Source organism: Amblyomma mixtum, chromosome 10 (genome assembly GCF_055824585.1).
Source record: "Amblyomma mixtum isolate Tamu chromosome 10, ASM5582458v1, whole genome shotgun sequence".
NCBI classification, from domain to species: domain Eukaryota; kingdom Metazoa; phylum Arthropoda; class Arachnida; order Ixodida; family Ixodidae; genus Amblyomma; species Amblyomma mixtum.
This window is the reverse complement of record NC_143021.1, coordinates 145571433-145597526: the sequence shown is the minus strand read 5'-3', so window position 1 is coordinate 145597526 and position 26094 is coordinate 145571433. Positions and strand designations below refer to the sequence as shown.

The 26094-nt window shown below is 47.5% G+C and overlaps 1 pseudogene; it reads left to right on the top strand.

Moving 5' to 3' along the window:
- The window catches only part of LOC149327212 (uncharacterized), a 63089-nt pseudogene extending 37888 nt beyond the window's left edge, over positions 1-25201 (top strand).
- The last annotated feature ends 893 nt before the right edge of the window (positions 25202-26094 follow it).

The window sequence follows — 26094 nt, the reverse complement described above, 5'->3', positions numbered from 1 at the left end:
ACCAGAGGAGAAAAGTTCCAAACAGCCCTGATGGCAGTTTGGAATGGCAGTATTTGCTTTCATATTCACTTCAGTAAGGCTTGGCTTTTCGTAATGACTGAGGAAAAATGTAGCCTCATGATCTCAATCAAGAGCTCAGCGTTAACACTATGTTCTATCGCAGTTCCATGTTAATGCAACACATAATCTGCTGCAACACACTGCGAGGACCACACTGAAAAAAGCCTGTGAGATTTAGGCCTAAGCGGGGGCTGTGACGGGGTGGCGACACAAACAAAGGAAAGTCAGGTATGGTTACAGCACTGGAGGCTTCACAGGAGCAATTCAATTATGTCGCGTACTGTAGCGGAAAACGGCGACAAGAGAGTTTTAGTTGACCGGAGCGACGGCCCCGCTCCGCTCAGGCAGCCAGCGGAAACGCAACTGCGCATGCGCACCCCGCTTGGCTCTGAGCGGGCGACCGGAGCGCATCTCCCGTTCCGCTCGCTGAGGACCCTAGCGGAGCGAACTCAGCGAGACGGCCCCCGGCAGCGGAACAAGATGGCTGCCCCCAGCGAGTCAAGCATGCTGAGCTCCTCGTCGGCTTTTTCCGCCAGCGATGCGAATTCATCGCAGCAGAGGCTGCGAAAACGCTTCCGAATTGATGAAGATTTGTTACTCCTGCAGGACGTGTGTGCGCAAAACCCATTCCAGTGCCCTGAAAACTGGACAGCGGTCCTGAAAAACGTGATGTTCGCTGTTGGGTGCGAACTAACGCTTCGTGCGATCAAGGACCGAACAGAGCTGTTTGTGGGCTACTTCCGCCAAGAAGACCGAGCCAACCTTCGGAAGTAAGTGGCAAGTTATGTATGTGTACTGAGCATATGTATTCCCACGCTAACACTGTCGCAACTACTGCCGCATTTTTTTTTCTCTCGCGCGCACCGCGCATTTCTTTCATCGGAGATCCAGAACGGAGGAGCAGTACACTGAACGAGAACAGCTGCTCCAAGAGATCTCGGACATGGTCCGAGATGTCGGTTATGTGCTGAAAACGCTGCCGAGAAAGGCCAGTTCCGCACTGGCAGCGAAACGGAAGTCCCCCTCGTCCACCGGAGCAAACCGCCAAGCACAAGAAAACCGGCTCGCAGGATGCGAAAATGTTGCTATCGGTGATGTGCCGGAAGAAGATAACAGCCAGTTTATGCATGGTGAGTGTCTCCATGTTTTCTCCCGTTCGTTGGTGATTGCCTCTCCTCGAATTGCATGCATGTCCACGGTGGGGGACTGCCCAGCGTTCAGTTAAATCAAAGAATGGAGATATATGATTGCTTAGTTGTTACGCGGACATGACTTCAAGCCGGGGTAGATTTTAAAACATTGGCACGTACTAGGAGATGGGAAATTAACTTCAAAATAGTGTATGTGTGAAAGCATAGGGCAGCCTTTTTTTTACGGCGGGTGGAGCGATTATTGGAGTTAATCATAAAATTTGCGTATTAGTCACTGGAGAATGATTTACTAAATCACAGGAGGAGTGTTGCATGTTTAGAGCTAGCAGGTGGTCCCTGTCATAGCTACTTGTGTCAATGCAAGTGAAAAGTGATTTTAAACTGTGTTCTTAAATTTTATTCTAGCTGTTTACCTTCCTATCGCAAGTATAACATCAGTGTATTTCTGCATGGCAGCTATGCATTTACAGCAGTCGTGCTCCTGTAAGAGCCTTGTCAGAGGTTGACAGAATAAGCAAACAAACATGCCAAGTGTCTGCAATTTTGTATGCTTCTATGTACTATTAATCTCATATGAAGTCACTAGCATTTATGCTTGTGAATCTCTGTGGGTGCATGTATTAGTGTTGAAAATAATTTTTAATACATACTGTCGTAATTAACGGGCCTTGTGTAACCTTCACGTGGCACACACCAAAGTGCGAAAACTCCCCACAATATTATATGCTTATCGCATTGAAAACATTGCAACAAAAAAAGTTCTGTTGTGCCAGTAACATCACCTGTAATTAGAAGCATCCTCCAAAGTTTCATTTCTACTCCATGAATATATAGCCAAATCTTCATCACCTTAGTGAAAACATGGCACTTACCCTCAAGGGGAGGTAACCATATTCAAACTTCTGTTTTTTCTTAAGCAGTGCGATAATGGGGGATAATTGTGACATGTTTGAACTTAAAAAATATTAACGAAGCTAACATTCCGGATTGGAAAAAATGAAACTTAAAACCAAAAATAAAGTATTTGAGAATCATATAACAAACTAAGGGAACCTGTCAGTTGCTGAAATGAAATCGTACAAATATTCACAATGTCTAGCACAGGAATGTTAAGGTTGCTCTGACAAATACATTTGCTTTTGTTTCATTTCCAAAAGTTCAACAAGAGTCATCTGCATCAGAGCAGCTGCTGCTGGCAATGTATGACGGGGAGCAAACAGTATCTCCCAGTGATACTGCTGCTGTCCCACAGCAACAACCACCAGACACCATTGAAGATGCTGGCAACCCGCTGCCTCAGCAAGCAGAACGGCCCAGGCAGCGACCAGCGAAACGACGCTTAGGGCAAAGCAATCCAAAAAGTAAAACGAGAAACACATCAGAGAACCTATCAAGAAATCTGTTCATTGAACTGTCAAATTTATATGTTCCGTACGTGCTCGTAACCAATGCATTATAAAGTTAAGCTTAGGTGAACACAACACAACTAGACAGGACAAGCACATACTCTGGGCCTTTTTTTGGTAACACAGCAGAGGTTAGGCAGGAAAGGGAAAACGAGCATTTGCCCCTGTGCCATTGGGGTGGGCCTTTGTTGATCAAGCTAGATTTGAGGAGGTGGGCGGGGGGGGGGAGTTTAACAGCCAGTGCAAGGTTTATAAAAGGCCCGTCTCTTTCCTTTTCCTGCCTAGCTTCTGCTGCACTGCCGAAAAGTGCTGTCACTGAGTGTATTTGTGATTATTTATTCAGAGCCTCTTTTTTTGTTGGCAGTCTAGCCACCTGTGCAGATGCTAGAAAACTTCAAGCGAGACGATATACTCCAGAGACACCTCTGTGGGAAGTTATACGGACGAAGTTATTGCTTAACATAAACTGCAGCTCCTTTTGATGAACTGTTACAGGAAATTTGAGCATTTGCAGCTCATAGAAACAGCAAGGACAATCTTTGCAATGGTCTAAAGATCCCATCCACTTCTGTTTTTTAAACAGTGCTCATGTTGTCTCCAGTATTAAGTAATAGTTTCACGCACACTTCAGTAAATTTTTACACACTACAGGTTATGTTTAAGCGACCAAGGACGAATCCAGTTCTCTCAAAAGTGAAGATGCTACATCATGAGCCTCTCATGGCAACTATTTGTATCTTAATAATAGAAGGCTGAGAAGAAATGTCAGCCTCACTTGGAAGAAATTTGAAACACCGGCGAAGCAAAGAAATGCATGCAACACAGTTCAAAAGCAATCTTGGGCAAAAATCTTTTCACAAAGACTGTATGTTTTCATGTTTCTTCTCGCACTTAGTGCTGCTGTGTGGCCAAACATCAATTCTCTTCCATAGCTTGGACTTTTATTAGGTTATAAAATTCATTCTTCTTTCTGCTGGTAGAGCATGACCTCGTACCAAATATTTAGATTATATCCTGAAACGGTTCTAGGTCTGAGACATGGTTCTGTCTTAAAAGCAACTTTGCTCCATTCCGTAGCAGTACTGGCGAGAAGTTGGACAAATTAAGTGGGCCTTGAGAAGCTATGGCAGCAAGTTCAGGCATTCCAACACCAAGTGCCAGTGTTGTGGGGGGGTGACCAACTGAAGTGCACCCATTCTGGACACCTCGACACACATTTATTACCATTCTCACTCTGCACTTGCCACAATTTCATGCTCAAAATTTTTGGATTTGAGGTGCAATAGGCTCACTGGTATTTAAGGTCAAAACTCTCAGTGTGCATGCAACAATGATGTGATAGAGTAGGTCGCCACTGGTTTTGGTAAGAGCAAGACCTTATTACAGAGTGAAACACACTTTATGAAAAGCCGAACTCAAGTGTTGAATGGTATGAATGAGATAAACGAAAGGTGTTGCACAACAAAAAGTCAGCAGAGTCTCACCAGATGACTGAACATCAGTAGTCAGTTGAGACACCAAACTGTCTCTCTCGCACAGCTGCAGTGAACTACCACTAAGCCACATTCCTTTGCAACAGCTAGTGTACTATTACATTAATCACCTTATTCAGTCCTGCGTCTTCACACACTTTGACACAATCTTGCCGTTGATGACAAAGACATGGCGTGTGCTCATGAAAACTGCAGCTGATCACCTTTGAACCGCTTTCCTTCTATACGGTATGCCATCACACTGATCACCACAGTTTGAAGCCGTGCATTCACACTCAATGGCACAGACATGTTGTTCACAACATAGTACTTGACGTGTACCCATGAGGAGGCTGCAGCAAAACACCGCTGAATCACTTTCCTTTTTATGACACATAATGACACACCATGCTCAAAAGCACGTCTCCACACACTGATGCAATCATCATAGTAATACAGTAAGCATAGTAATATAGACGACATAACTTAGCACATTCTCAGGGGCGACTGGACAAACAGTCAGGAGAGAACTAAACAAAAATTAGTCTGCCACTCCTTGCAATTCCTCCTCCGGTCATGCACGAATGGTCATCATCTATTTTGTTTTACTCTTAACCTTGGTCCAGTACAATTCTGTAGCAAACCTAGCATTAAACTAAATTTACTGTCCACCACAGACGTTTTCTTTCATCTGCTAGCATTAAAGACAGTAACCTATTTTTGTGGAACAACTGCAGCCAGCTTAGTAAAATGTGGCTTGCACAAAGCTGAGTTCATGTTATCCACTCATGATGAGCACCTTGTATGCTAGCACTCACGATAGTGTTTGATATATGTACAACTCCTAGAACTAGAGTCTAAATGATTTTTGTGATTATTTTTGTCCATTTCATAGGGATTCGTGGACTTCAGTTCCTGGGGATGGAGCTGTTAACAAGGCGAGAAGATTACGAGTTTACAATAAAAATGAAGGAGCTCGAAAATGAAAAAAAAAAAACTTGAGCAAGAAGACGTGCGTCTCGCACTAGAAAGAGGGCGCCTTGCCTTAGAGGAAAGAAAAATAAAACTACAGGAGGAAAGGCTTGCACATGAAGCCTTATGCAGGACACAGGAGAGGGAGCGACTCCTTCAGCAAGTGGAGAAGATGCTGACGGACCAAGAGAAAAGACTCTCTTCTCTCATTGAGAAGAAGACACTGCCATGATTGTTCTGTTATATTAAAGAAATCAGTGCAGAAGACTGTTCAACATTGTTGTGGTGTCTAGTGCAACAGTGACAGGAAGAAATTTTAAAACAGGTACTTGCTTCCAGCTTGCAAAGCAGTGCGTTTTCTGCCTTCTCACCGTTTCTGTACATTTACTTTAAAAAAATGCATGTAGCATTAGAAAGTACAGCAGGACTGCGAAAGTAAAGACAGGTAAAGTGTGCATGCATATGCAAAAAAAAACACATCCGCAGTAATCCAGTTATGCAGAGGGGCAAGATATTGCTCGAGCACTGGAGGCTCTAGTCCGAAGTAGCTGGACACTTGAGAGCCGTACAAGGAGGTGTGGCAATTGGCAAGTATTGCGCTTACTTTATACATACATTCCAACTTTTGTTTGAAAAGTTTTTGATTTTTTCTAAAATCCAAAAAAGCGAAGTTGCTGGCAATTTTTCCAAAGCCCCACTCCACTGACTGCCGCACAGAACTCATGGCCTTATTAAAGGGCAACTGTTGGGCTGTCGCACGGGTTTTGCCATAAGGCTTCATCAGAAGAGGCCTCAGAGGGTATGCCGGGTCCCTGTAAATGCAGTAGCTGCGGCCCTGGACGAGCTTCTCAAGCTTCTCATATGTAGCTCTCCCTCAGGATCCCTAAAAATAAAAGTGAAGTTAGTAAATATAACGGTTTCAAGTTGTCATAGCTTTGCACTGTCTCAAACAATAAAAGACAAAAAATGAGGTCTTTCGGTAAAAAATGTCATAAGGAAAGAAAATTAAATATGCTCATTTTGTAAGAAAATTTTTGATACGTACATGATGATTTTTTCGTTGTGTTCTATGGCACTTAAGCTACTAAGGCCAAATGCAAGGTTTTGCATCATGAAGATGATTTGTTCATCAAGAGTAGTAAATGGGAGTACCTTCATGACAATAACTTAAAGGGGCTGCGAAACACTGCCTGGGGGAATACCGGCTATACTTCAGGTGGGTTCTTTATGTCACACAGATGCTGACTTAAAAAGAATTACAGGAATCGATGCACAGGAACGGGAGTTATTCAGTGAAGAAATTTGAAAATACAAGCAAACAAAACGCTGCCCTCAACTCGGTTTTGGCGGGGCTTCCCACTCCTATTTCGCTCTCCCAATGACGGCACCTGGCGCAACCAATCAAAACAGCCAGCCAGAGCACGTCGCGGAAGTTTGTACTCCATGGTTGCCTGCTCTCTGTAACTCGTTCTTGCTGAGACTGGCAGCGTCGTTTCCATATCAGAGCGCCCCTGGTGGTGTATTTTTATTTTACTTGCTTTGCAGGGCTTTTATCTAAGACAAACAAGTTGTTTTTGTTGATCTAGTATAAAACGCAGACAGGTGACAAAATGTGTCTCTATTTATTCACACAATTTGCAGTATATTTACTGTTTGTCCGATCATCAAGCTCGCGCCAGGTGATGTCATATCCGCTGCTAAAAATCCGCCACTGTGTGGCGACACCATCAGAGCCATGAAGTTGTTTTTGGGAGGACATTGAAATATTAAAAAACGGAATATACGCGGTATTACCGACGCTAATAGCACCATTATAACTCACTGTATGCAATCAACAGGCAAAACAGTTAACTAAGATTGTGTTTCTGGGCCCCTTTAAAGCACGTTTAACCATCAGAATATTTTCAACATATTTTTTTCTTTCGCACCTCTTCGAGCATGGACAACACTGATAGGCAGGGATGCTAAGCACTGAATACATTTATCAGTGCCTTGAACTTACCAGCACCATGCTTGCTTCCAGGATACGACCCGTCGTGTTGGCAAATGATGCCGTTAGGGCACATAATGGATTGATACTTTAAAGCGTGAGTGCGCTTATGGCCCGAAAAGAAAAGCTTTTGGTCTCTGGATGGACGACAGATTGCTCTTGCCGTACCATCAATAAATGTCCAGCAGTTTTCCAGTGGTGCCCCTTTAGAACGGACGGTCTGGAAAGAAAAAAGAAAGGAAAAAAGGCCTGTTATAAATATTCGCAAGAAACTAGCATGGGAGCGTTTACCTGAGAGAACGTTTCCAGAGCCGAAAGGTCCAGCCACGAATGGTGGTTCATATCGTCCAGCAGGTGTTTGAAGTTGTCCAGAATATGGACGAGGATTTGTTTGCAATGCTTGAAATGACCGAGTAATGCCGTCCGAACAGGCGCTCCAGGTCACACAGCCGGTTCGGGTAGGCTCATCTACGCAACGCTATGCAAAGGGCCTCATCACCGGGTACCGGAACTCCCTGAGCCGAGTATAATACATCGGGCAGCAGCAGCGCGCTCCGAAGCCTCCGCAAGTGGCTTTTCTCGAAGCGAAACAGCGTGCGAAAGACTCCGTCGTCTGTCTCTTGGATGTTCAACAAGCCGTGTGAAGAAAGTGGGCCCCTTCGTTCCACGCTGAAGACCTCTAGACATAAAATGTCTTCAATCTCTGTCCACCTCAAAGTGGACATAGATACGGGTCCTCGAGGATGCTCCGCGGCCTTGGCATCGTCTCTTTAAATGTAGCAAACGCAGAAGTAAGTAAGTACGTATACGTACACATACAATCGCTCGAGAGACCTACATAAACGTCGGGAAAAACTAGTACAACCTCGGCTAGAGCTGCGGTTGGCTTTCTTTGGATATGGAGAAGACCCGACCTGTTGAATTACATCAATATTTGTTAACAACATTTCTTCTGCCTAAATTATTTTCAGGTGCATATAAAATAGTACAATAAACAGTATGCTTTGCAGCACAAATAAAAAATGATGACCCTGTATAGTTTATAATATGTAGTGCTTCTAGTTGAGTTGCGCAGAGGGTGCCACGAGAGTCCTCCGCTAAGGCAAATTTGTTTTACGCGCAACTAAAAACGGTTTCGGTGCCAGCGCTCCGCTCCCGCTGACCGCGCTACCGCGAGCGGAGCGGGGCCGTCGCTCCGGTCAACTAAAACTCTCTAATATCTTGTACCGCGGCAGGCTCCCGTGAAGGAGCAGCAGTGAGCAGAGATCCAGCGACGATAGTAACCAAGCGGTCTTCACTCACCGCCATTATCGGACAACTGACCAGAAGCAGACGAGACGTATAAGTTGCGGGCGGATTGCACAAAACGGTGTTTTTTTAGTCTAGTTCGGCACTGGTGGAGTATTTGGCACAATTAACTTCCTTTCTAGACTGGAGTGAAAGCATGCAAATCCTCATTTTTACTCCATTATTCCCACACGGGAGTAAAATGGAGGACAGTCCACCTTTTTACTCCTTACTCATAGAGTAAATGTTTTCACAAATGAAGTAAAAAGGGTGGCCGCCACCATTTATACTCCCTTTTGGGTATAGTTTTAGTAAATTGCGGGTTTTTCTCCTTCCTTGCACCAGAGGTGCCCCGCCAGAGACGGTCTCAAGATTAGTTACGATGCAGGGATAAAGGGAATACTTGAAGTTTATGAGCAGAAATTTACATTACATACAAATTTAGGGACTGGAGACACATTAAGCAACCAAAAGACAAACAACAAAAAGTGGAACTGGCTAACACTAGGGAAGGCCCCTACTCGGCATAGCCGAAGATGCATAGCACCTTACCTTAGCCCAGAACCCTTTTTCTGGCTCCGGGGCCCGGTTTTAAAGCCCTAAAGGCCCGGCCCACATTTGGTAGCTTCCAATCATGTTACGCTGCTCACATGATTGGGTTTATCGAGAGCATGGCCAGCCCTCCAGCTTCCGTAGGGCAAAACACACTCTCCATTGCAAAATTAAAAACAAAATAAAACAAAAACACAAAGTCGTGCCAGCACATGCGATCGGTTTCCTCCGATGACCCTCGACTTTGGCGTCGTCCCGGAATCGGGGATTATCGGGCTTAAACGGTCAGTTCCCGCTGTAACTGCTGCTGCGAGCTCGGGCCCGCGTGCCAAGGCGACTCAGCATTCCGGAGGCTTACTAGCTATCCGGCGCCTCACCGACACCCGGTCAGTCGCGTCACCCAACTCAGGCCTTCACTGCTCCCGGCTAGCCGCGCTGTCGCCGGCTATTCCTCATCTCTATTGTCCCCCTCGTCAACGGCGCCATGACTCCGTTCCGTCCAGCAGAATTCTGCAGCCTTTTCGAACCAGACGTTCGTCGCGAGCTTGTGTCTCGGCTGGTGTCCGTTGAGACGAGGGGATTAAGACAAGGGGGGGGGGGGGGGGTGTCGTCGTGTGGCGGCTCTTCAGCCCCAAGCTCTCACCGCTCTTTTACCTAGCCAGCGCGAATCGGTACCGCGGGGCGAGGGACATCCGTACTTCCCGGCGCCTTCGCGAGCTGCCACGTTCCGGGAACGGAGCTTCGCTCTCGAGCGCACCCCACCGCCCAATTCTGTCGCGTGGTGGGGGGGTCCATTGAAGACGGCACTGGCGGGGTGCTGATAAAGAATGACCGGCCCCATGACCCCGCGCGCACTACCGATACCTTACAGTTTTGTTTACAGTGTACCGTGAGCAATATGAGCAGGGATACGCGAGGGCGTGGGAAATAACATCGAAATTAGAGTTACTGTATATGCTACCAAAGGTAGCAGATTTGCGCGTAGGTCCGCCATCTTGCCTGCCAAGCAACCGAAGTTATGCGGCGAAGCCGCACTCCGTTTCTGCAGGCGACATGCCTAGCGCATCATCGATCGACCGTGGGCGCTTTTCCGAGGTTTTTAAAGCACTTTTTCGATTGATCGCAAACAAAAAGCCTCTAAAAAGCTGACTGCGTAACTCAGTAAACAAATGTAGTCAAGAAAAAACGGTACTCTAGCGCGCGCCGTGAGCTGCGGCAGCAGGCGATTCCCACAGTCACCTTCCCCGAACTATTTACCTGATAACCTGAGGGCAGACTCAGTATTCTAAATACGCCGTGCAAATGCAGCATTCATTAATCTTTGCGGCAACATTTATTCACAGGACCTGAGTTAAAAAACCTGTTTATAGTCTCCTTTACTAAATGCCAAACCCTGCAAAAAGTTATGAGCCGGAACTATACACCATTTTACTAGGAGCGGGCAAGAGAGGGAGAAATACTCTCAAACACGTGCGCTGCGCGGCACCCCAGTGTTGCCGTCCTCCCCTGGGCTGATAATCCGGCGCGCGGAGCAACGTCCGCGGCTGCTTAGCTACCGGTCAAGCGCGTGTTTGCGTCTGTACAACTAAAGCAGCAATGTTGTAGGGAACAGCAACGTCTTCTAGACATCATTGTTTTATTGTCGGTTGCGGAAATAGTCGACGAAAGTAGAAAAAAAACAAACGCCGCCAGTATGTACGCGCACCACGTTATGCGAAGGCCTCAGCACGTCTGCGGTGTCCATTTCTTCACCGCTTTTCCGCCAGTCCCGAGTTGCATTGGCAGTGGACGTAGTTGGTGAACAAAAAATGCTTGCGCCAACAAAAAGCTTAAACATTAGCGCACTTTGTGAACGAAATGCAGACAGAAACAAACCCACTGCCTGTGCCTAATATCGGGCGCGGAACGAAGCGCAGCGCGTGGGTTACCAAACTATACTCTGTGCATAATTTTAAGAGATCCAGCATTTGGACGGCCTTCGCAGAGCTCTTTTAATTCAGCAGTACACTATGTGAGGACTTCCCAAATTTGGCCACAACTCGTTTCGCCGCCCCACATGATCGTCACTATCGGGGGGTGTGCGGATCGCCACCTGAAAAAAAAAAAAAACATGTCGTTAGTGCAAAAATACTAATTTAATTTGCACAGCATGGCATGAATAGAAGCGGTGACATGAACTTTTACCCAGCTGCGAAGTGAGGGAAAATGCAGCCATGGCAACGTAAGATGAAAAAATACACGGCACGCACAGGACGGTAAACTCTGCCATGCATTGGAATAAATTATTCGACTTAAATCGCCTCGAATGCATTGTAAAAAAAAGCCACACTATGCATAACCGTGCCAGAGATACAACAACCGCAGCGACTTGAGGAGTGCCGCGACCCGATTGAGATTGAAATTCTCAACACAGGCGCGGCGATTCTGCCTTTCAGTAAGTGGTAATAGCGTTCCATTAGCGTACCAACCTATTAGATCGTGTAATTGCACATTTTCTGGTATTTATGCACCAGCGAGTACTGGCGGGAGCGGAGAAGGCGAGATTGTGAATTGCTTGCAGTCAACTGGCTTGTATCGCTCGTAGTGCGAAGAGCCCTACGCAAGCGGCAGGAGGGGCCGAATTTCAATTTCATCGCGCGTATCTCCGCAAACAAACATTCTAATCATCAGAAGTGGATTAGTTTCCGTCATGTACTCGCTGTTTCCAAAATATTCAGTTTGTAAACGGTGCACTCTGTCGCAAGCTCAGCATCTAAACTGTCACACTTGTCATGTCCAAGCAGGCAGCGAAAGCGTTCATGAAAAACTGCGCTGCACGAAAAGCTAGATATTAATTGCTCTCCGCGATCTTGTGTTTAAACACATTTTGCTTTCGTTTCTCTAACATGCAACACTGTGCCGCATTTGCCCTACAGGCAACCGGCGACAAAAACTACACGCGTGAACTGCGAGCATGGCACTCACCGATGCTGATCGTTCGCTGCGTCGAGGAATGGAGTTGGTTATTGCAGGAGCTAATGGCATAGCACACACGAGGATGGGCACGAGGCGAACACCCACCCAAAATTTCTAGGCTTGCCAGGAATAAAACGGGCGAATGACACTTTCAGAGATCGCACGCTGCTTCGGCTGCAGCCCACAGGCTGCAAATTATCAGCCCATGATGGCGTCGCTGGTTCGGAAAGGCGGTGTCCATGCGTCCCGTGCGTTCTCTGCGGTTCTCCGTGTTTACTGTATGGGGTTGCTTAGCTGTAGTAGCCCGATTTGGATGTATGTGCGATTAAAGCTGAAACGAGGTCTTCAGGAAACCACTGCGCAGTCGTCTGCTGTTTAAATAACTGGGAGCGAAGGCGGTTTGAAGCGGAGCAGTGTGAAGAACACAGAGAGCCACGGCGGCAGTGCGGTTGCGCGCTGTTTCAGCTACACATACATTACACGCGAGCACATACTGCTGATGTCGCTAAGATATGTGTCGTCTGTGACCCTAGGAAAATCAAAACATAAAGTAATAATTTGGGTAAATGATGCAGCAGCACTGCGGGTTACGTGAAACATTTCTCTTATAATTGCCGACACTGGCGACCGATTATTAACGACAACGGCACTGTAAACAAAGCTATTTGACAGTACTTGAAAGCCATGATGCATTGCACAAATGCCACAGCTGTTTGCTTGCAGTAAATATCCGATAAACCAGCAGGACTTAAAAAACTGAAGGCCACAGCTTTGACGTGTCCACCTTGCATCGTGACAACTCATGCTTCGACTAAGTACTATTTTCAACTGACGCCATAATACAAAGTGCCGATTGTTTAAAAAAAATGTGCCAATTAGGGACTTGCAATCAGCAGGCACGCAGTGCTCACACGACCACACGCACGCGCTTTCTCGCTCTTTCGGCATTAAGCATGCGGCCGCACCCGAGACGGACCAAGCAGATACGCCCTTCAGGAACTGTCACAGCAGGTGCACCATTTTCGAGTGTATAAATTACATCGCGTTCGAAGGCCACATGCCTCTCTACTACATCTTCTTCCGAGTTTAACGAAATGTCAGATGACGCGAAACTTCAAATCTAGTTTCCTTTGTTCCTGCGACACTTTGCTTCGACGCGCGGCGCCGACGGATGCACTAGCGCTCCGAAGAGCGCTGCCGCACACTCGCATGTTCACGCTAGGAGTGGACCACCCTACATTTGCACGCTTCACCAGTTACTTTACCGTTGGTACGTAGTAATCAAGAAATTTATGCAAAGCCAAAAGCCGCGACAGAATTCTGTGCGCTTATGCGCTCCAGCGGTGCCTTCTCCATGTAGCACTACAGAAAGTGTCGTTTTTTAGGACAGTGCAGAGGGAAAATGTAGTGAAAGACGCGGTCGAACGCAGCTTCAATCTGTTCGTGTCACCGGCGCAACGCAGAGCAGACCGCCTGAGCGCTTGACAGCAACACTGCTGTGAGCTCGGAACGGAGCGGTTTTTCTTTCATAATTATAACTACAACATAGAAGCGCTAAGCAAGTTTCGTGCTCGCATTAATAAATGTCTCCATTATAGATACCAGAAAGCCGTTAAATGAATTGCGCACACTTCCGTAGAAGCGCACCTCCAATGTCGATTTTCGGCATAACTTGCTGGGAAACATCCGCGTCGCCGCTCGCGGAAGCACGGGCCATTTTATTCACAGTTGCTCAGTGCATACAGTGCAACACTTTGCAGGTGAAAATCATGCAAAAATCAACACTCGGATAAGGCTGAACAGCGCGGTGAGTACTCGCTGCCGGTATTGCAGCGGCTGCCACCCAAGCCAACATGGCGGAGAAATCGGCCAGACGCAAGACGTCGCTGCTGTCGAAAGATGGCCGCGCGCACCTGAAAAAGGTCTATAAACATCCAAAATACAGTTTACTCGAAACTGGATGAACGTTACAGTGAAGTTCGCGGTGCTGTAGTTTGTTTGCGGCATCCGGTCGCGTAGTCGAATGCCCATTATGGGCTTTTCTAGGGCCCTCCGCACAACCGCACAGAAAGGGGTCAGTGAACCCAGCGGGAGAACGGAGGCGCCGAATGGCGGGGGATTACAGGAGACCTCAAACTCCCCTCATGGACTGAGTCGTTAGGCGGCATCCTGTGTGCACGTGTGTACGGCGAGGCTGACCCGCGCCACAGTGCGTCGCTCTTTGTACCATGTCTGCAGCGGCATGCTTTGACATGTTGTCACGCTAGCTGCAGGCATGAGTAGCGACGACGAGAAACAGATGAGTTGAAATGGCGTTCCTCGAACTTGGCGGCAACCGGACTTTGGGAAAGCGAGTGTTCGCGAAGCTCGCAGCGGGAAAGCATAATTATCCGAAATCGTGATGGTGGAAAGTGTGCATATGTGTACAGTGTCGCGATGAGTTACCTTCTTTCCCCAATCATTCATTGGTTGTGTTATTCTTTCCCCAATAAGTTATTGGGTGGATGTTTGTATAGTACTTGATTGGTTATTCTCCCACCGAGGGCGGGGACATAGGATTTAAAACCCGCTGCTTCGGCAGGACCGAGGGCTGGTTTCGTCACCTAGAACTGCGAGCCAGTCAAGTGTAAATATGTTTTCTCCTTGCTTGTATCCTCCTTTGTGCTTTTAATTGTTATAAAAGTTTAACCTCTCCAGAAGTGTCCTCTTGCAATGTGATTGAGCAAAACGAATCTGCAAGACGTCAAGAATCCTACAACAATCATCATTAACTAAATTTCCCTCTACGAGATCAAGACGGAATCCAACTGGCGCAGTCGCGACAGGATTTGCTACGTCTTCCTGCTCGAGGTATCTGACGGAGGGGCGGAGGATCAAGTCGGTGGACAAGCTGCAGAGCGGTACGTCCTAAAGGAGGAACGTGAGTCAGCGTCAGAGCGACGCTGAAAGCTTCGGAGACTTCTGGTCATTGTCAACGGGACGTAGGAGGCTCAAGTCAGCGAGGAGCTGAAGGAGCCAGGCGGCCGACGTGTCGTGGAGGTGCCAAGTCCGTGAGCTGCGGAAGGAACCAGGCGTCCGCGTTGAGGTTCAAGAGAAGAACCAGGCGACCAGCAAGTCAAACGAGGCAGGACAAGTCAGCGAGCTACTGTGAGAGCCGGGGCTCAACTCAACTCATCCGCATCAAGGAGCCCGCTGTCGTCACTCAGGGCGACGAGATTGCCGTGGCAGAGGAAAGCAACCTGCGAGGTAGGAGACCTTTCTGCTTCCTCCGAATTCACCATGTCGGTGTAGTGTTTTCGTGCTATAGATGACAGCACGGAAAAGGGAGATGGCTGCCGTGCGGTACGATCGGGAGGGCATAATGCAATGTTTGGAGACTGAGCAGAAGGCAGAACAGCTGCTTGAAATTGGCAAGTTGAAACTCGAAATTGAGCGAGAAAAGATAAAACTTGCACAGATGCAATCTAAATTCAACCAGGGAACGAAATCTGATAGAGGGATGTTATTTGCAGCAGTTCAATGTTTTGACTGCATGGAATTTGGGCATCTAATGATTGACTGCGAATTCGAAGCGAGAACAAAGTGTTCCGGTTCTAAGGAGAGAGGTGTGCAAACTAGTAGCCCATGTGGAAATGCTGGTGCCTGAGAGGCTGTGTTCCCAATCGGAGATGATTGTTGAGAAGGCCAGTCAATCAGATAAGACAGAGGACCAGACATGCGGCGATTTGCGTACCAAAGGTAAGCGTTCTAAAACCTGTGTCGCCTCAGGGACCGAAATAGCGGTTAGGCAGCAGGGCCCAATCGGGTGTGCCGTGCCAGAAGAGATGGCTGAGGGCATAGGGGCGTTATTCGCGCCTGTGAAGCTCTGCCTGTCAGAGCAAACTGAGATAAAGCAGACCCAGGAGGCACATGAGTGCATTGTGTGTGAACAGGTGTTCAGCACTGGGCCAGAACAGGTTGACGCAAACTCTGGGGCAGCTGTAATGCTCGACGAAGAGGTAGAGCAGGCGCGAATAGAGGCAACACTCTTTGCAGGCGAAGGTAAGCTGGCTGCCAAAGATGAATCGGTTAGCCAGCCGGAGCTGACACCCTGCGCAGTGACAGCAGATGTAGCTGATGGTGTAGCGAAGTTGGTAACACTTGAGACGCACTTGCTGTTAGAGCAGACAGAAAGAGAGCGGCTACATGATAAAAATGAGAGAGCTGATTTTGAAGAACATTTCAAAATTCGAGACGAACCTAAAACGCCGGTAGAGCTTGAGGCCAGTCCGATAGCTGCAGAAGTTTTGGCAGCAGATTGTGAGTTAACAACGAGCGATGAGGCTGCATTTGATGCCGAGGAAGGAAGGAACGCGCGTTTGATCACTGCAATGGTTTTCGAAGGTGATAAGGAACTGCAGGATTGGGATAATGCATCTGTCCCTGTGGGTATCAGCGTGGAGGAGAGACAGTGTGTTTCATTGCCAGAAGTGCGCAAGCAAGCTGATGGAGTCAATTGTGAGAAAAGAAGGCTGGAAGGAACGATTTTCTTTGAAGCGTACATCGGTGGGCAGTTGTACGAAGAGCTAGCGCTACTTGAATCTCGATGCAAAACTGCATGTGAAGTAGCCGATGAGAGGCCTGAACGAAATGTAAAATTGAAAGTGGAGAATGTAGACGCGAGGCCAGCAGCAATCTTCGTAGCCCGCGGGGAGCCAGTCCGCTCTACTAATCTGATAGCGGCGGCAGCCTTTGGAACCGGTGTTTTCCCGGATAATTCGGAAGTTGGGTCCAGTCTTCTGGGCAAGGCTCAAAAGAAACAAGTGTTGTTTCGAGATGTAGGTGGCTAGAATTTATTTCTGCCAGTTTGGGGCACCGATCTGACATGGTGAATTCTGGAATGTGCAGATTGGTTTCCGGCCTTGCGTGTGCGGGTTGAAATATCCGCTGTGTGCGCGCATGTGTGCGTGCTGGTGTACTGACCGGACAGCCGGCGCATGTGTGCGTGTTGGTCGACTGAACGCACAGCCGACGTACGCGTGTGTGCGTGTGTATGTACTTTTGTTGTTGGACACCTTGGCTGAACTTTAATGTCCCACTGACAACAAGTGTCCATGTGACATTCTTGGTTGGGAGGAGTGAAGTTCGCGGTGCTGAAGTTTGTTTGCCGCATCCGGTCGCGTAGTGGAATGCCCATTATGGGCTTTTCTAGGGCCCTCCGCACAACCGCACAGAAAGGGGTCAGTGAACCCAGCGGGAGAACGGAGGCGCCGAATGGCGGGGGATTACAGGAGACCTCAAACTCCCCTCATGGACTGAGTCGTTAGGCGGCATCCTGTGTGCACGTGTGTACGGCGAGGCTGACCCGCGCCACAGTGCGTCGCTCTTTGTACCATGTCTGCAGCGGCATGCTTTGACATATTGTCACGCTAGCTGCAGGCATGAGTAGCGACGACGAGAAACAGATGAGTTGAAATGGCGTTCCTCGAACTTGGCGGCAACCGGACTTTGGGAAAGCGAGTGTTCGCGAAGCTCGCAGCGGGAAAGCATAATTATCCGAAATCGTGATGGTGGAAAGTGTGCATATGTGTACAGTGTGGCGATGAGTTACCTTCTTTCCCCAATTGCTGATTGGTGGTATTTTCCTTTCCCCAATAAGTTATTGGGTGGATGTTTGTATAGTACTTGATTGGTTATTCTCCCACCGAGGGCGGGGACATAGGATTTAAAACCCGCTGCTTCGGCAGGACCGAGGGCTGGTTTCGTCACCTAGAACTGCGAGCCAGTCAAGTGTAAATATGTTTTCTCCTTGCTTGTATCCTCCTTTGTGCTTTTAATTGTTATAAAAGTTTAACCTCTCCAGAAGTGTCCTCTTGCAATGTGATTGAGCAAAACGAATCTGCAAGACGTCAAGAATCCTACAACAATCATCATTAACTAAATTTCCCTCTACGAGATCAAGAGGGAATCCAACTGTTACCATCTGAAGTAAACAATCAGATGCCTAAACATGTTTCCCTCGATTAAAAATGGTTTGCCATTCAGGTTTTATGCCAACAGGGATAAATACGCATTGCAGATCTCTATTTCAGCGTTTCAACAGTGTACACGAAAAATCGCAGAGCCGCAAGTCCAGCCTGTTTTCGGTAAAGAAACCTCAGTGCAACTTTTAGCAAAAAAAAAAAACGAACAAAAGGCGTGAGCTACGCACGCTAGACACCCCACAGCAGCGAACGTAAACAGCCGTTGGATAGTGGATCCGCTTCGAACTTGGCCGGCTGTCAATCCAGTTCGCTGCAGCGGCGGCCGGCCTACGTCATCAGCGCGCGTGTTTCTGGCCGGATGGGCAAAACATGCACCGTTCAGAGGAGGCTCTCACAGCGAGAAGAAAGGCTGCAGGCCGTCTCGAATCGGGGACAGAGGCGGCAGGGGAGCACTCGACACCGGTAAAACCGGTTCAGAACCGAAAGTGAACGATTTTGCTCATCGAGCGTCGTCTTCTGCGCAGTACACGTTTGCTTGGACACCATGTGATGGCGCTCTATCAATGGAGTCGCGAGCGGCGTTTATCAAACACGCACAACTCTGCTACCTTTGGTAGCATATACAGTAACTAATCGAAACCGACGTGGGGCGACCCGCTGCGGCCGCGGTAGGGCGCCGTGGTTCCGCTAACTATTGGCACAACCGCCTCGCTAGTTGCGAAACAGCCGCTGATTGCGTGTCACCGGCCGCTAGCAAGGATAAGGCGGTTATTCCACGCAGAGCGTAGATCATGCTGTCCGTAGTACTGCGCAGAATGCCACTATTAACCTTTTTTGTTCCTTTTTTCCAGCGGTAAGACTCGATTCTTAGATAGTGGCAAGCATGCGGCAGAGAATATTTCTGGTCAACTTTTTAAATGATCTATCGTTCGGCCAGTCGCACATAACGTTCGAATCTTCGATGAACAAGAAGTAAAATGCTACGTCACGGCTACGTCACGCGACAAAAGCTCATAAACCCGACCATGACTCGCCGCGCTTAGTAGTCGTGTGTTTCGGCGCCCGGCGATGTCTCGAGTGCCGTTGAATAAGCGGGAAGAAGTTGAGGTATCAAAAAAAGGTTACTCGCAGCGCAACACTGCTGCGTTAAAGGGCTGCCAGTTGGGTACAGACAGCAGGATAGTGCAAGCGTACCGAGATGAAGGACGAATTAAGGGTGCGCCGCACAAAAGTGGACCCCGCGCCACTTCGATGGATCAAGACCTACAAATTGTTGCTGCAGTCATTAAGAAGTCATTTCTGATTGCGAAGGACGTGCGCTGTACTGGAACGTGTAAGCGACCGCACGGTACGGCGAAGTCCAAGGGAAGCCGCACTCCGCAGTCGCATCGCCGATAAGCCCCTTCTCACAGTTGCCAACAAGACTGCTCGCCTGAATTTCGCTGTCGATCACCGCAGCTGGAGGGTGGAGGATTGGAAATATGTGATCTTCTCCGATGAATCTACGATCTCTAGCCGCGGGGACCAGCAGAGAGCGTGGCGCATGGAGAATACCCGCTTCTGTCCGCAGAACATCAAGGAAGTGGCCGCACGTGGACGCGCATCAGTAAACGTGTGGGCGGCTCTTTCGCGGGACGGGCTAAGTCCCATTGTAAGAATCTTTGAGAGGTTTACAAGTGCTGCATATTGCACATTGCTGGAGCATGAGATGATCCCCTATGCATTGAATGGTCCACGCCCAGATGGGTATTATATGGCATTATCTTTTCCTGCAAGACTTGTCTCCAGTTCATGCAGCAAAGGTCGTGGCTCGTCTTTTAGACGAACTAGGGTTAAGGAGCCTGGAGTGGTGTGCGAAAGGTGCGGAAATGAATATCAAAGAACATATTTGGGCATGTATGAAAGCTACCCTTTCAAAGCTCTCCTTTTACTCAGCGACTACTGACGAACTGTGGGAAAATATACAGCGCAAGTGGAAACATCTTCAAGACGGCACAGCCTTCATCGATGCTCTCTGCGTATCTCTGCCAGAAAGAATGGAGGCCGTCATTCAAGCCGGTGGAGTCATGACCCGTTATTAACGCATCAAACGCACAAGGAAAGGTCAAGCTACACCGCTTATATATTCGGGTACTTTGTGTGTGTATGTAAAATCTGTTGCCATTAGGTAAGTGTCTAATAAAACCTTTCAACCCTCTGCTGCGTGCAGCTTTTCTCTGTTCACGATAACCAAGATAGAGCAAGACAGGCATAAGAAAACAATGCTGCTTTTTCCTGGGTTTGAACGCTATTACAGGCGCTACAGACAGTATCAAGCCATATCGGCTTGATACTGTAGCGCATGTAATAGGTCACTGCCATACGTTCGGCGCGTATCATTAAAAGAGAGAGCGAGGAGTATTTCGCGAAGAACTGCAGGCGACACATTGCCACGCTCTGCGTGTCATAACCGCCTTATCATCGGTGGTGTCCAACTGACGGCGGACATTGCGTCACGGCGCAGCTTTGTCAGGTGAATTTGAACTTCCGGGTCGTTTCTGTCGTTTGGTCTGTGTTTAGTTTGTGTGCGCATTGCTTGTAGACGTGCAGTTTCGGTCTTTCTTTCATTAATACTGGCGCTCACATTGCTGAAAAAAGGATGTTGTGCGCTGCCTCAACCTGCTGAAACTTCATTGCAACGGGATGGAACATGTTCCGAGTGCCATCAAGTATAGGCAACGGCAAAAACAGCGCCGTTGCGATCTGCTTGCAGACTGCCTGCGACGGTCAACCCTAGGCTATGCTTCGAGCATTTTGTTGGCGGCAGAGTTAGAGCGTTGTGGAAGTTGAAGAATTCGGTTAAGCAGGTTGTGTATCTCCTTGAGAAGCACCAATTTCTCGCTCGGACAACTTCGGCTATGTGCCACAACCGTTCTCACATGACGGCGGCAGCACTGTTCGGCCTCCGTCAGTAAAGCGTGACAACTTGAGATGTTAAAGGAGAGGACGATTATTCCTTAGACATTTGCGCCGAATGCGAGTTGCGCGAATCCATAGCTAATACTCAAGGCGTGTGTGGTCACTGCCTTCAGCTGTCGAAACGGCGACACCGCGGCCACGTACGGCGGCGTCTCGTTCGCTGGCACTGCTCTGGTCGCAGTGTTAAGGCATGTTTACGAGCACTTGTAAGAGTTATAAATTGTTCTATGAGGCCATTTTCACTAATTCCATGCTCAAACTGAAACACGTCTTCACCAGAAGACTAGTCGACATGAGCACCCAGCAAGTGTGGAAAATTCTAATTAAGCAACCTGTTACACAAATGTTCCCTGTTTGTGTGGACCCGCATGTTGCAGTAATACTCGATACGTACTTGGTAAGTCATGTAAACGCAACTTCAGTGCAACAATAGCAAAAAAAGTCCTTGTCTGGGAATCACTCGAACAGCGGAGAACTAAGCTGAGGCTCAAACTCTTCCATAACATATACTACTCCCACATTGGCATTCCACTGGAAACATACATCTTCAAACCACATTACGTATCCGCACGCCTTGACCATGATCGAAAAGTACTTGGACATAAGTGCAGGACGGCAGCATACAGCGACTCTTTTTTTCCGAAGACTATTCGTCAGTGGAACCGTTCGCCGGCCGTTGTTACTTCTATCTCATAAAATGAATCCTTTTATTCCGCTTTTAACAATGTCACGTCATTTCCTAGCTAGACGGTGCGTCGTTATCTGTGCGCTGCTTCCTCGTTTCGTGCGTTTCACTGTGTATACCTGTGTCTTCCTGTCAATGCGCAGTATACCTGCGTGAAATACACATTTGAAGTTTTTTGTATGCATGTCTACTGCGTTGGTGCTTCGTCCCAAAATACACGTTTATTGGGTGAACACAGTTGGCTTTCTTGTACCCCAAATTCTGTACATAGATGCGCATTGCGTCAAGGCTGTTATTCTTTGCTCACTTTGTGAATGCTTGGGCTGCTGTTTCTCTTTTTTTTTTGTATTTACCTGCATTTATGCGCTGTGTTACTGTATCACCCCCCCCCCCACTGTAATGCCAAATGGCACTGTGGGTAAAATATAAATAAATAATAAATAAATAAATAAAATGTTTAATCGTTTCCTGTGTGTGGGGAGAAAGAGGCTGACTGACAAGGTGATCGCATTAGAATGTGATAAGAATTATTAACCGCCTTTCTTCTCATACTCTGAGTCAGTAAGTTGGGAAAAGCTTCCCTTCAGGATAACACAATTAAAAAAAAATTGCAGCTAACATAGCCTAGCTGTTTTTCACCTTTCGTTGTACAGAACTTAGTAGAACTGACATCAAAGACAGATGTTATAATACTGAACTGTCACTGTGCAGCAAAGTGTCATTCGCACACTGTTTATGTGCTGAACATGCATGTGAAGTAAATAAATGTCAACGTCTATAGCTTGCATATGTGATGCATTTCATGCTTGCATGTAGTAATTTTGCACTTAATGATTGACTAATTGAGAGGGACATTGGTGATTTCATGAAGTGCAAGATGTTACAAAAAAGGCAAAGGCTGGTCTAGTAGTCGTTGGGTCCATAACGATCAAGAGTAATAATCGTGCTAAAAAATTACTAGTTCCTTATTAAAAAGCCAAGGAACACATTGTGTTCACAGACATTCTAGACTTTTTGGTATCACTAGTGTCTTAGGGATGGTTTATCAAAGTGCAAGCAGTGCCGCATTCTTAATGCCAAAGCTAAAACTGGATGCAAATGCCTTTTGTTCAACATTGCACAAGAGTTTGTGACAAGAACTTGTAGAAGATGCTGAAAACAACTCGTATCAAGCTTTTGTGCGTGCCGTAAAAGCCGAAGCATGATATTTTTTTTTGCGCTCGACCATACTATTTATTATAATTTACAATTTGTCACAAAATCTCCTTCATTAAACTCATTTATTTCATGCTGTAGAAAATGCGCTGCAAAAGATTTTGCAAGACAAAGATATGATGCTTCTTCCTGTCCACAGCGAGAGAATGGAACAGACTGCAAGAGAATGGGGTGCTCGCATCGGGTGTTGATGTGTTTACTGCTGGAGTTCGTGATTTGTTGGTATAGTGCCTGATATAATGCGCCTTGCATTTGTGTTGGGCATGGTGTTTTCACATTGTTTTCTGTTTCGTTGCAGCGAGTTTTTGCGCATGTTTATTTGTTGCTTAGAGGTCAGTTTCATTTTTTGAAACGTTAAAACGTGTCACCGACTGGGTGGTGCTGGTGTTTTGTTCGTCGTGTTCCGCCTTTGTAATCAGTACCTTGTATCACTCCTATCTTGGTCCAGACCGGACTGATAGTATCTCTAATAAATAAATAAATAAATAAATAAATAAATGCCCTCAGGACAAAAAGAGTTTCCCATTAATAGCTGAAAAACTTGCTCCTCTTGCAGTTCAACAGCAAAGCTGGCAGTGTCAAGAGCTTGTTGTGCTTTTGGCTGCTATTTGATTACTGTTTTGTCTTTGTGCCTGACATTGTTTACGTTGTGGTGCCTGTAGCAAAGCTCTGCAGCAGGCTTTGATGCCTTGCTTTGGCTTTAGGTTTTCATTAGGAAAAACACAAGGCAAGCTCATCTTTTGCCTAGCTGCTAGTGTTGTTACTTACCTACCTTACCTTGAACACTGTGCATACAGTGCGTAAGTTTCCACATTTCCACATTTCTATACATAGCTTGGCAACAACAGCTGAGGTGCCAACCATTGGCGACATCTGTCTGTACGCAGGCTGGTGGTTCTCCTTCAACTAGGCTCAGAGTACAAAGCACACGACAGCAAAATGGCTACAGGCTCTCCTCTGCCTTGATGGGAAGCAACATTGATTTTGCATCCTGAAGGTAGTGAACGTTCAAGAGATTACACAAAACAAAGCATTTATTTTTGTACATTTTTTTCATCTACATAATACAGCAACCAGCATCAGGAAATCGAGTACAGAAATTCTAAACATTCAGAGGTGCAAGCTATATGTAAATGGCATGTAATGTCCCACACCACCATGCAGGATGTGAAATGCATTGCTGTACAGTTGCAGTGCGTAACTATGGATTCTTAATTTTGTTTTTGAGAAAAATTCTTATGCATCCACCAAAGCTGCAGTAAGTGGACGCCTCTCACTGCTGGAATAGCTGCCATGTAGCTTTGCCCATCTAGGCTCTTGACATGCATAAGTAGAGGTTTTCAGCCACAAAGTCTCGGTGCATGCTTGTCGGGGCATAATTCCTACATGCAGAAAGACTACAGTAGTACTGAAAATTAAACACATTTGTAATGCAGATGCATTCTTGCATTACAGCTCAACTAAAATTAAATCACTTGACAGAGTTGCTAAGCATACCAGCTTCTGCAGTAATTATTCCATAAAGCATAGCAATTATCCAACGAAAGCAATTAAGCTGACAACAACATGAACCGACAATAAAACAGATTGTGCCCCTTGCTGAGGTTGTAAAACACTGATAAGTTCACAGACTTACGAGAGGAGGAACGACACGTGGGCAATCAGGGACACCGTAGTAGAGGCCTCCATATTAATTGAGACCACCGGGAGTTCTTTAACGTGCGCTATTGCGCATCACACGGGCGCCTTTCGCGCCTCGCCTCCATCGAAACGCGGCCGCCGCGTCCCGGATCGGGTTCTCCGACTCAGTAGCCGAGCGCCCTAACCGCTAGGCCACCGCGGCGTGTATAGAAAAAGTACCGAAAGTCTTCCGAGGTTTTGCACAGTTCAAGCTCCTTGCCGTCGTAGCCAGAAGCGTCCGCGGATGGGTAGGCTGGAAACGCTGATTGGTCGATGGGATGCGCTTCTCCGTGACGTTTTTTGGCTTCGCCCTCGTTGTGGCGTCACCGCGCCTTTCTCGGCCGGTCCTAGAGCATCTGGGGAATCGCTAGGTGCGCCCGCCGCGCCCCTCGTGCGTCGCAAGCGGTCATTCGTTTCGTGAACCTCGGCGCGCCCGTTTCAAGAAGTGTTCAGCTATGGCGTTCGTCCGTGGTGCGCTCGTCGGCGTCAGCCAGCTGAAATTTCTGTGCACTTCTCGCTTGCGGCTTCACAGACCTCGTTCTGCTGCTGCAGGAGCACGTGGATAGTGTCGTCCTCGTATTTAAAAATTTGCCCCTGCACTGCAAGGATGCGCATCAGGCGCACTTTGAGGACAGCCACGCTGACGCGGTTGTCGGGCGTGTGCATTCTCAACCCCGAGGTAAGGTCTGAACTATATTGTCGCAAGTTTTCTCGTGCATTGAGGACTCACCAAACTGCGGCACTTGTAACGGAACTTCTTTTTTGCAGCATCGTTTCCTGGCAAAAGGGCAAAATACGGACCACTGCTGGGCCTACTGCTCACCGCGCCGCCACGCTGCTGTAGGTCGACGTTGAAGTGCTCCTGCAAACGGCCCTTTTCAGTGCCGCCTCATTGCTTCCTGGCTGATTGCGGGGAGCCCGTCTCGCGGCCGTGTTCCCTCTCTTTGTCGAAATCGGCGCCAGACATCACGACCCGCTCTAGGCCTCGTTGCAGGGTTAACCGAGTGCGGTGTGGCTTTAGAGAAGTTATGACTTGCACTTGGCCTAGCAACAGCATTCACCCAGTCCAGTGTACCTTTGTTTCTTTAGCGACTTCTCACGCCTTGTCGAAATCGGATTTAAAGCTCACGCCACGCCTCGTAGAATGGGTTAACCAAGTGCAACGCCTAGCTTTGTTTCTTTGCGCTCTAACCTGTATACAGTGCAGCTTTGTTCGCTCCTTACTTTTGTTCTTTTCAGTAGTTTCCTGAATCCGTCTAAAGAGCCGGGCTTGCCGGATGATTGTTCGCCGTGAATGGAACCACGAGGCGATCGCACTGCATACAGCATGACTTTTTTCCCTTATGTTTTTTAAATAAAAACATGAGATTTCGAAGGTCATGGTCGCGTCCAAGGACTGCTTCGACAGCTCGGACAGAACCACGAGGACTGCACACGCCGTGTCGTCGCTGCTAAGTGAAGAGGCACAAAACAGATGTCGTCCTTACTAAAGGCCCTTCTCGGGGCCACCTCAGTGTTTCTTGGCAGACCACGCGCTTTCCGCCCCGCGCACATGTTCCTCTCATTTCCAATTTGTAAGTTGCATATCAATGAATTAACCAGGCAATACTTTATTAACCAGAAAAATCTGGCTGGTCACCTTTGGCTAAAAGCTTTGCACACAGCTTGACAAGGCCCAGGGGACCATTACATGACAGTAGTGAACGCAAGAAAAACAAGTTGCTACTTTAAAAGAACATGGAAAGTAC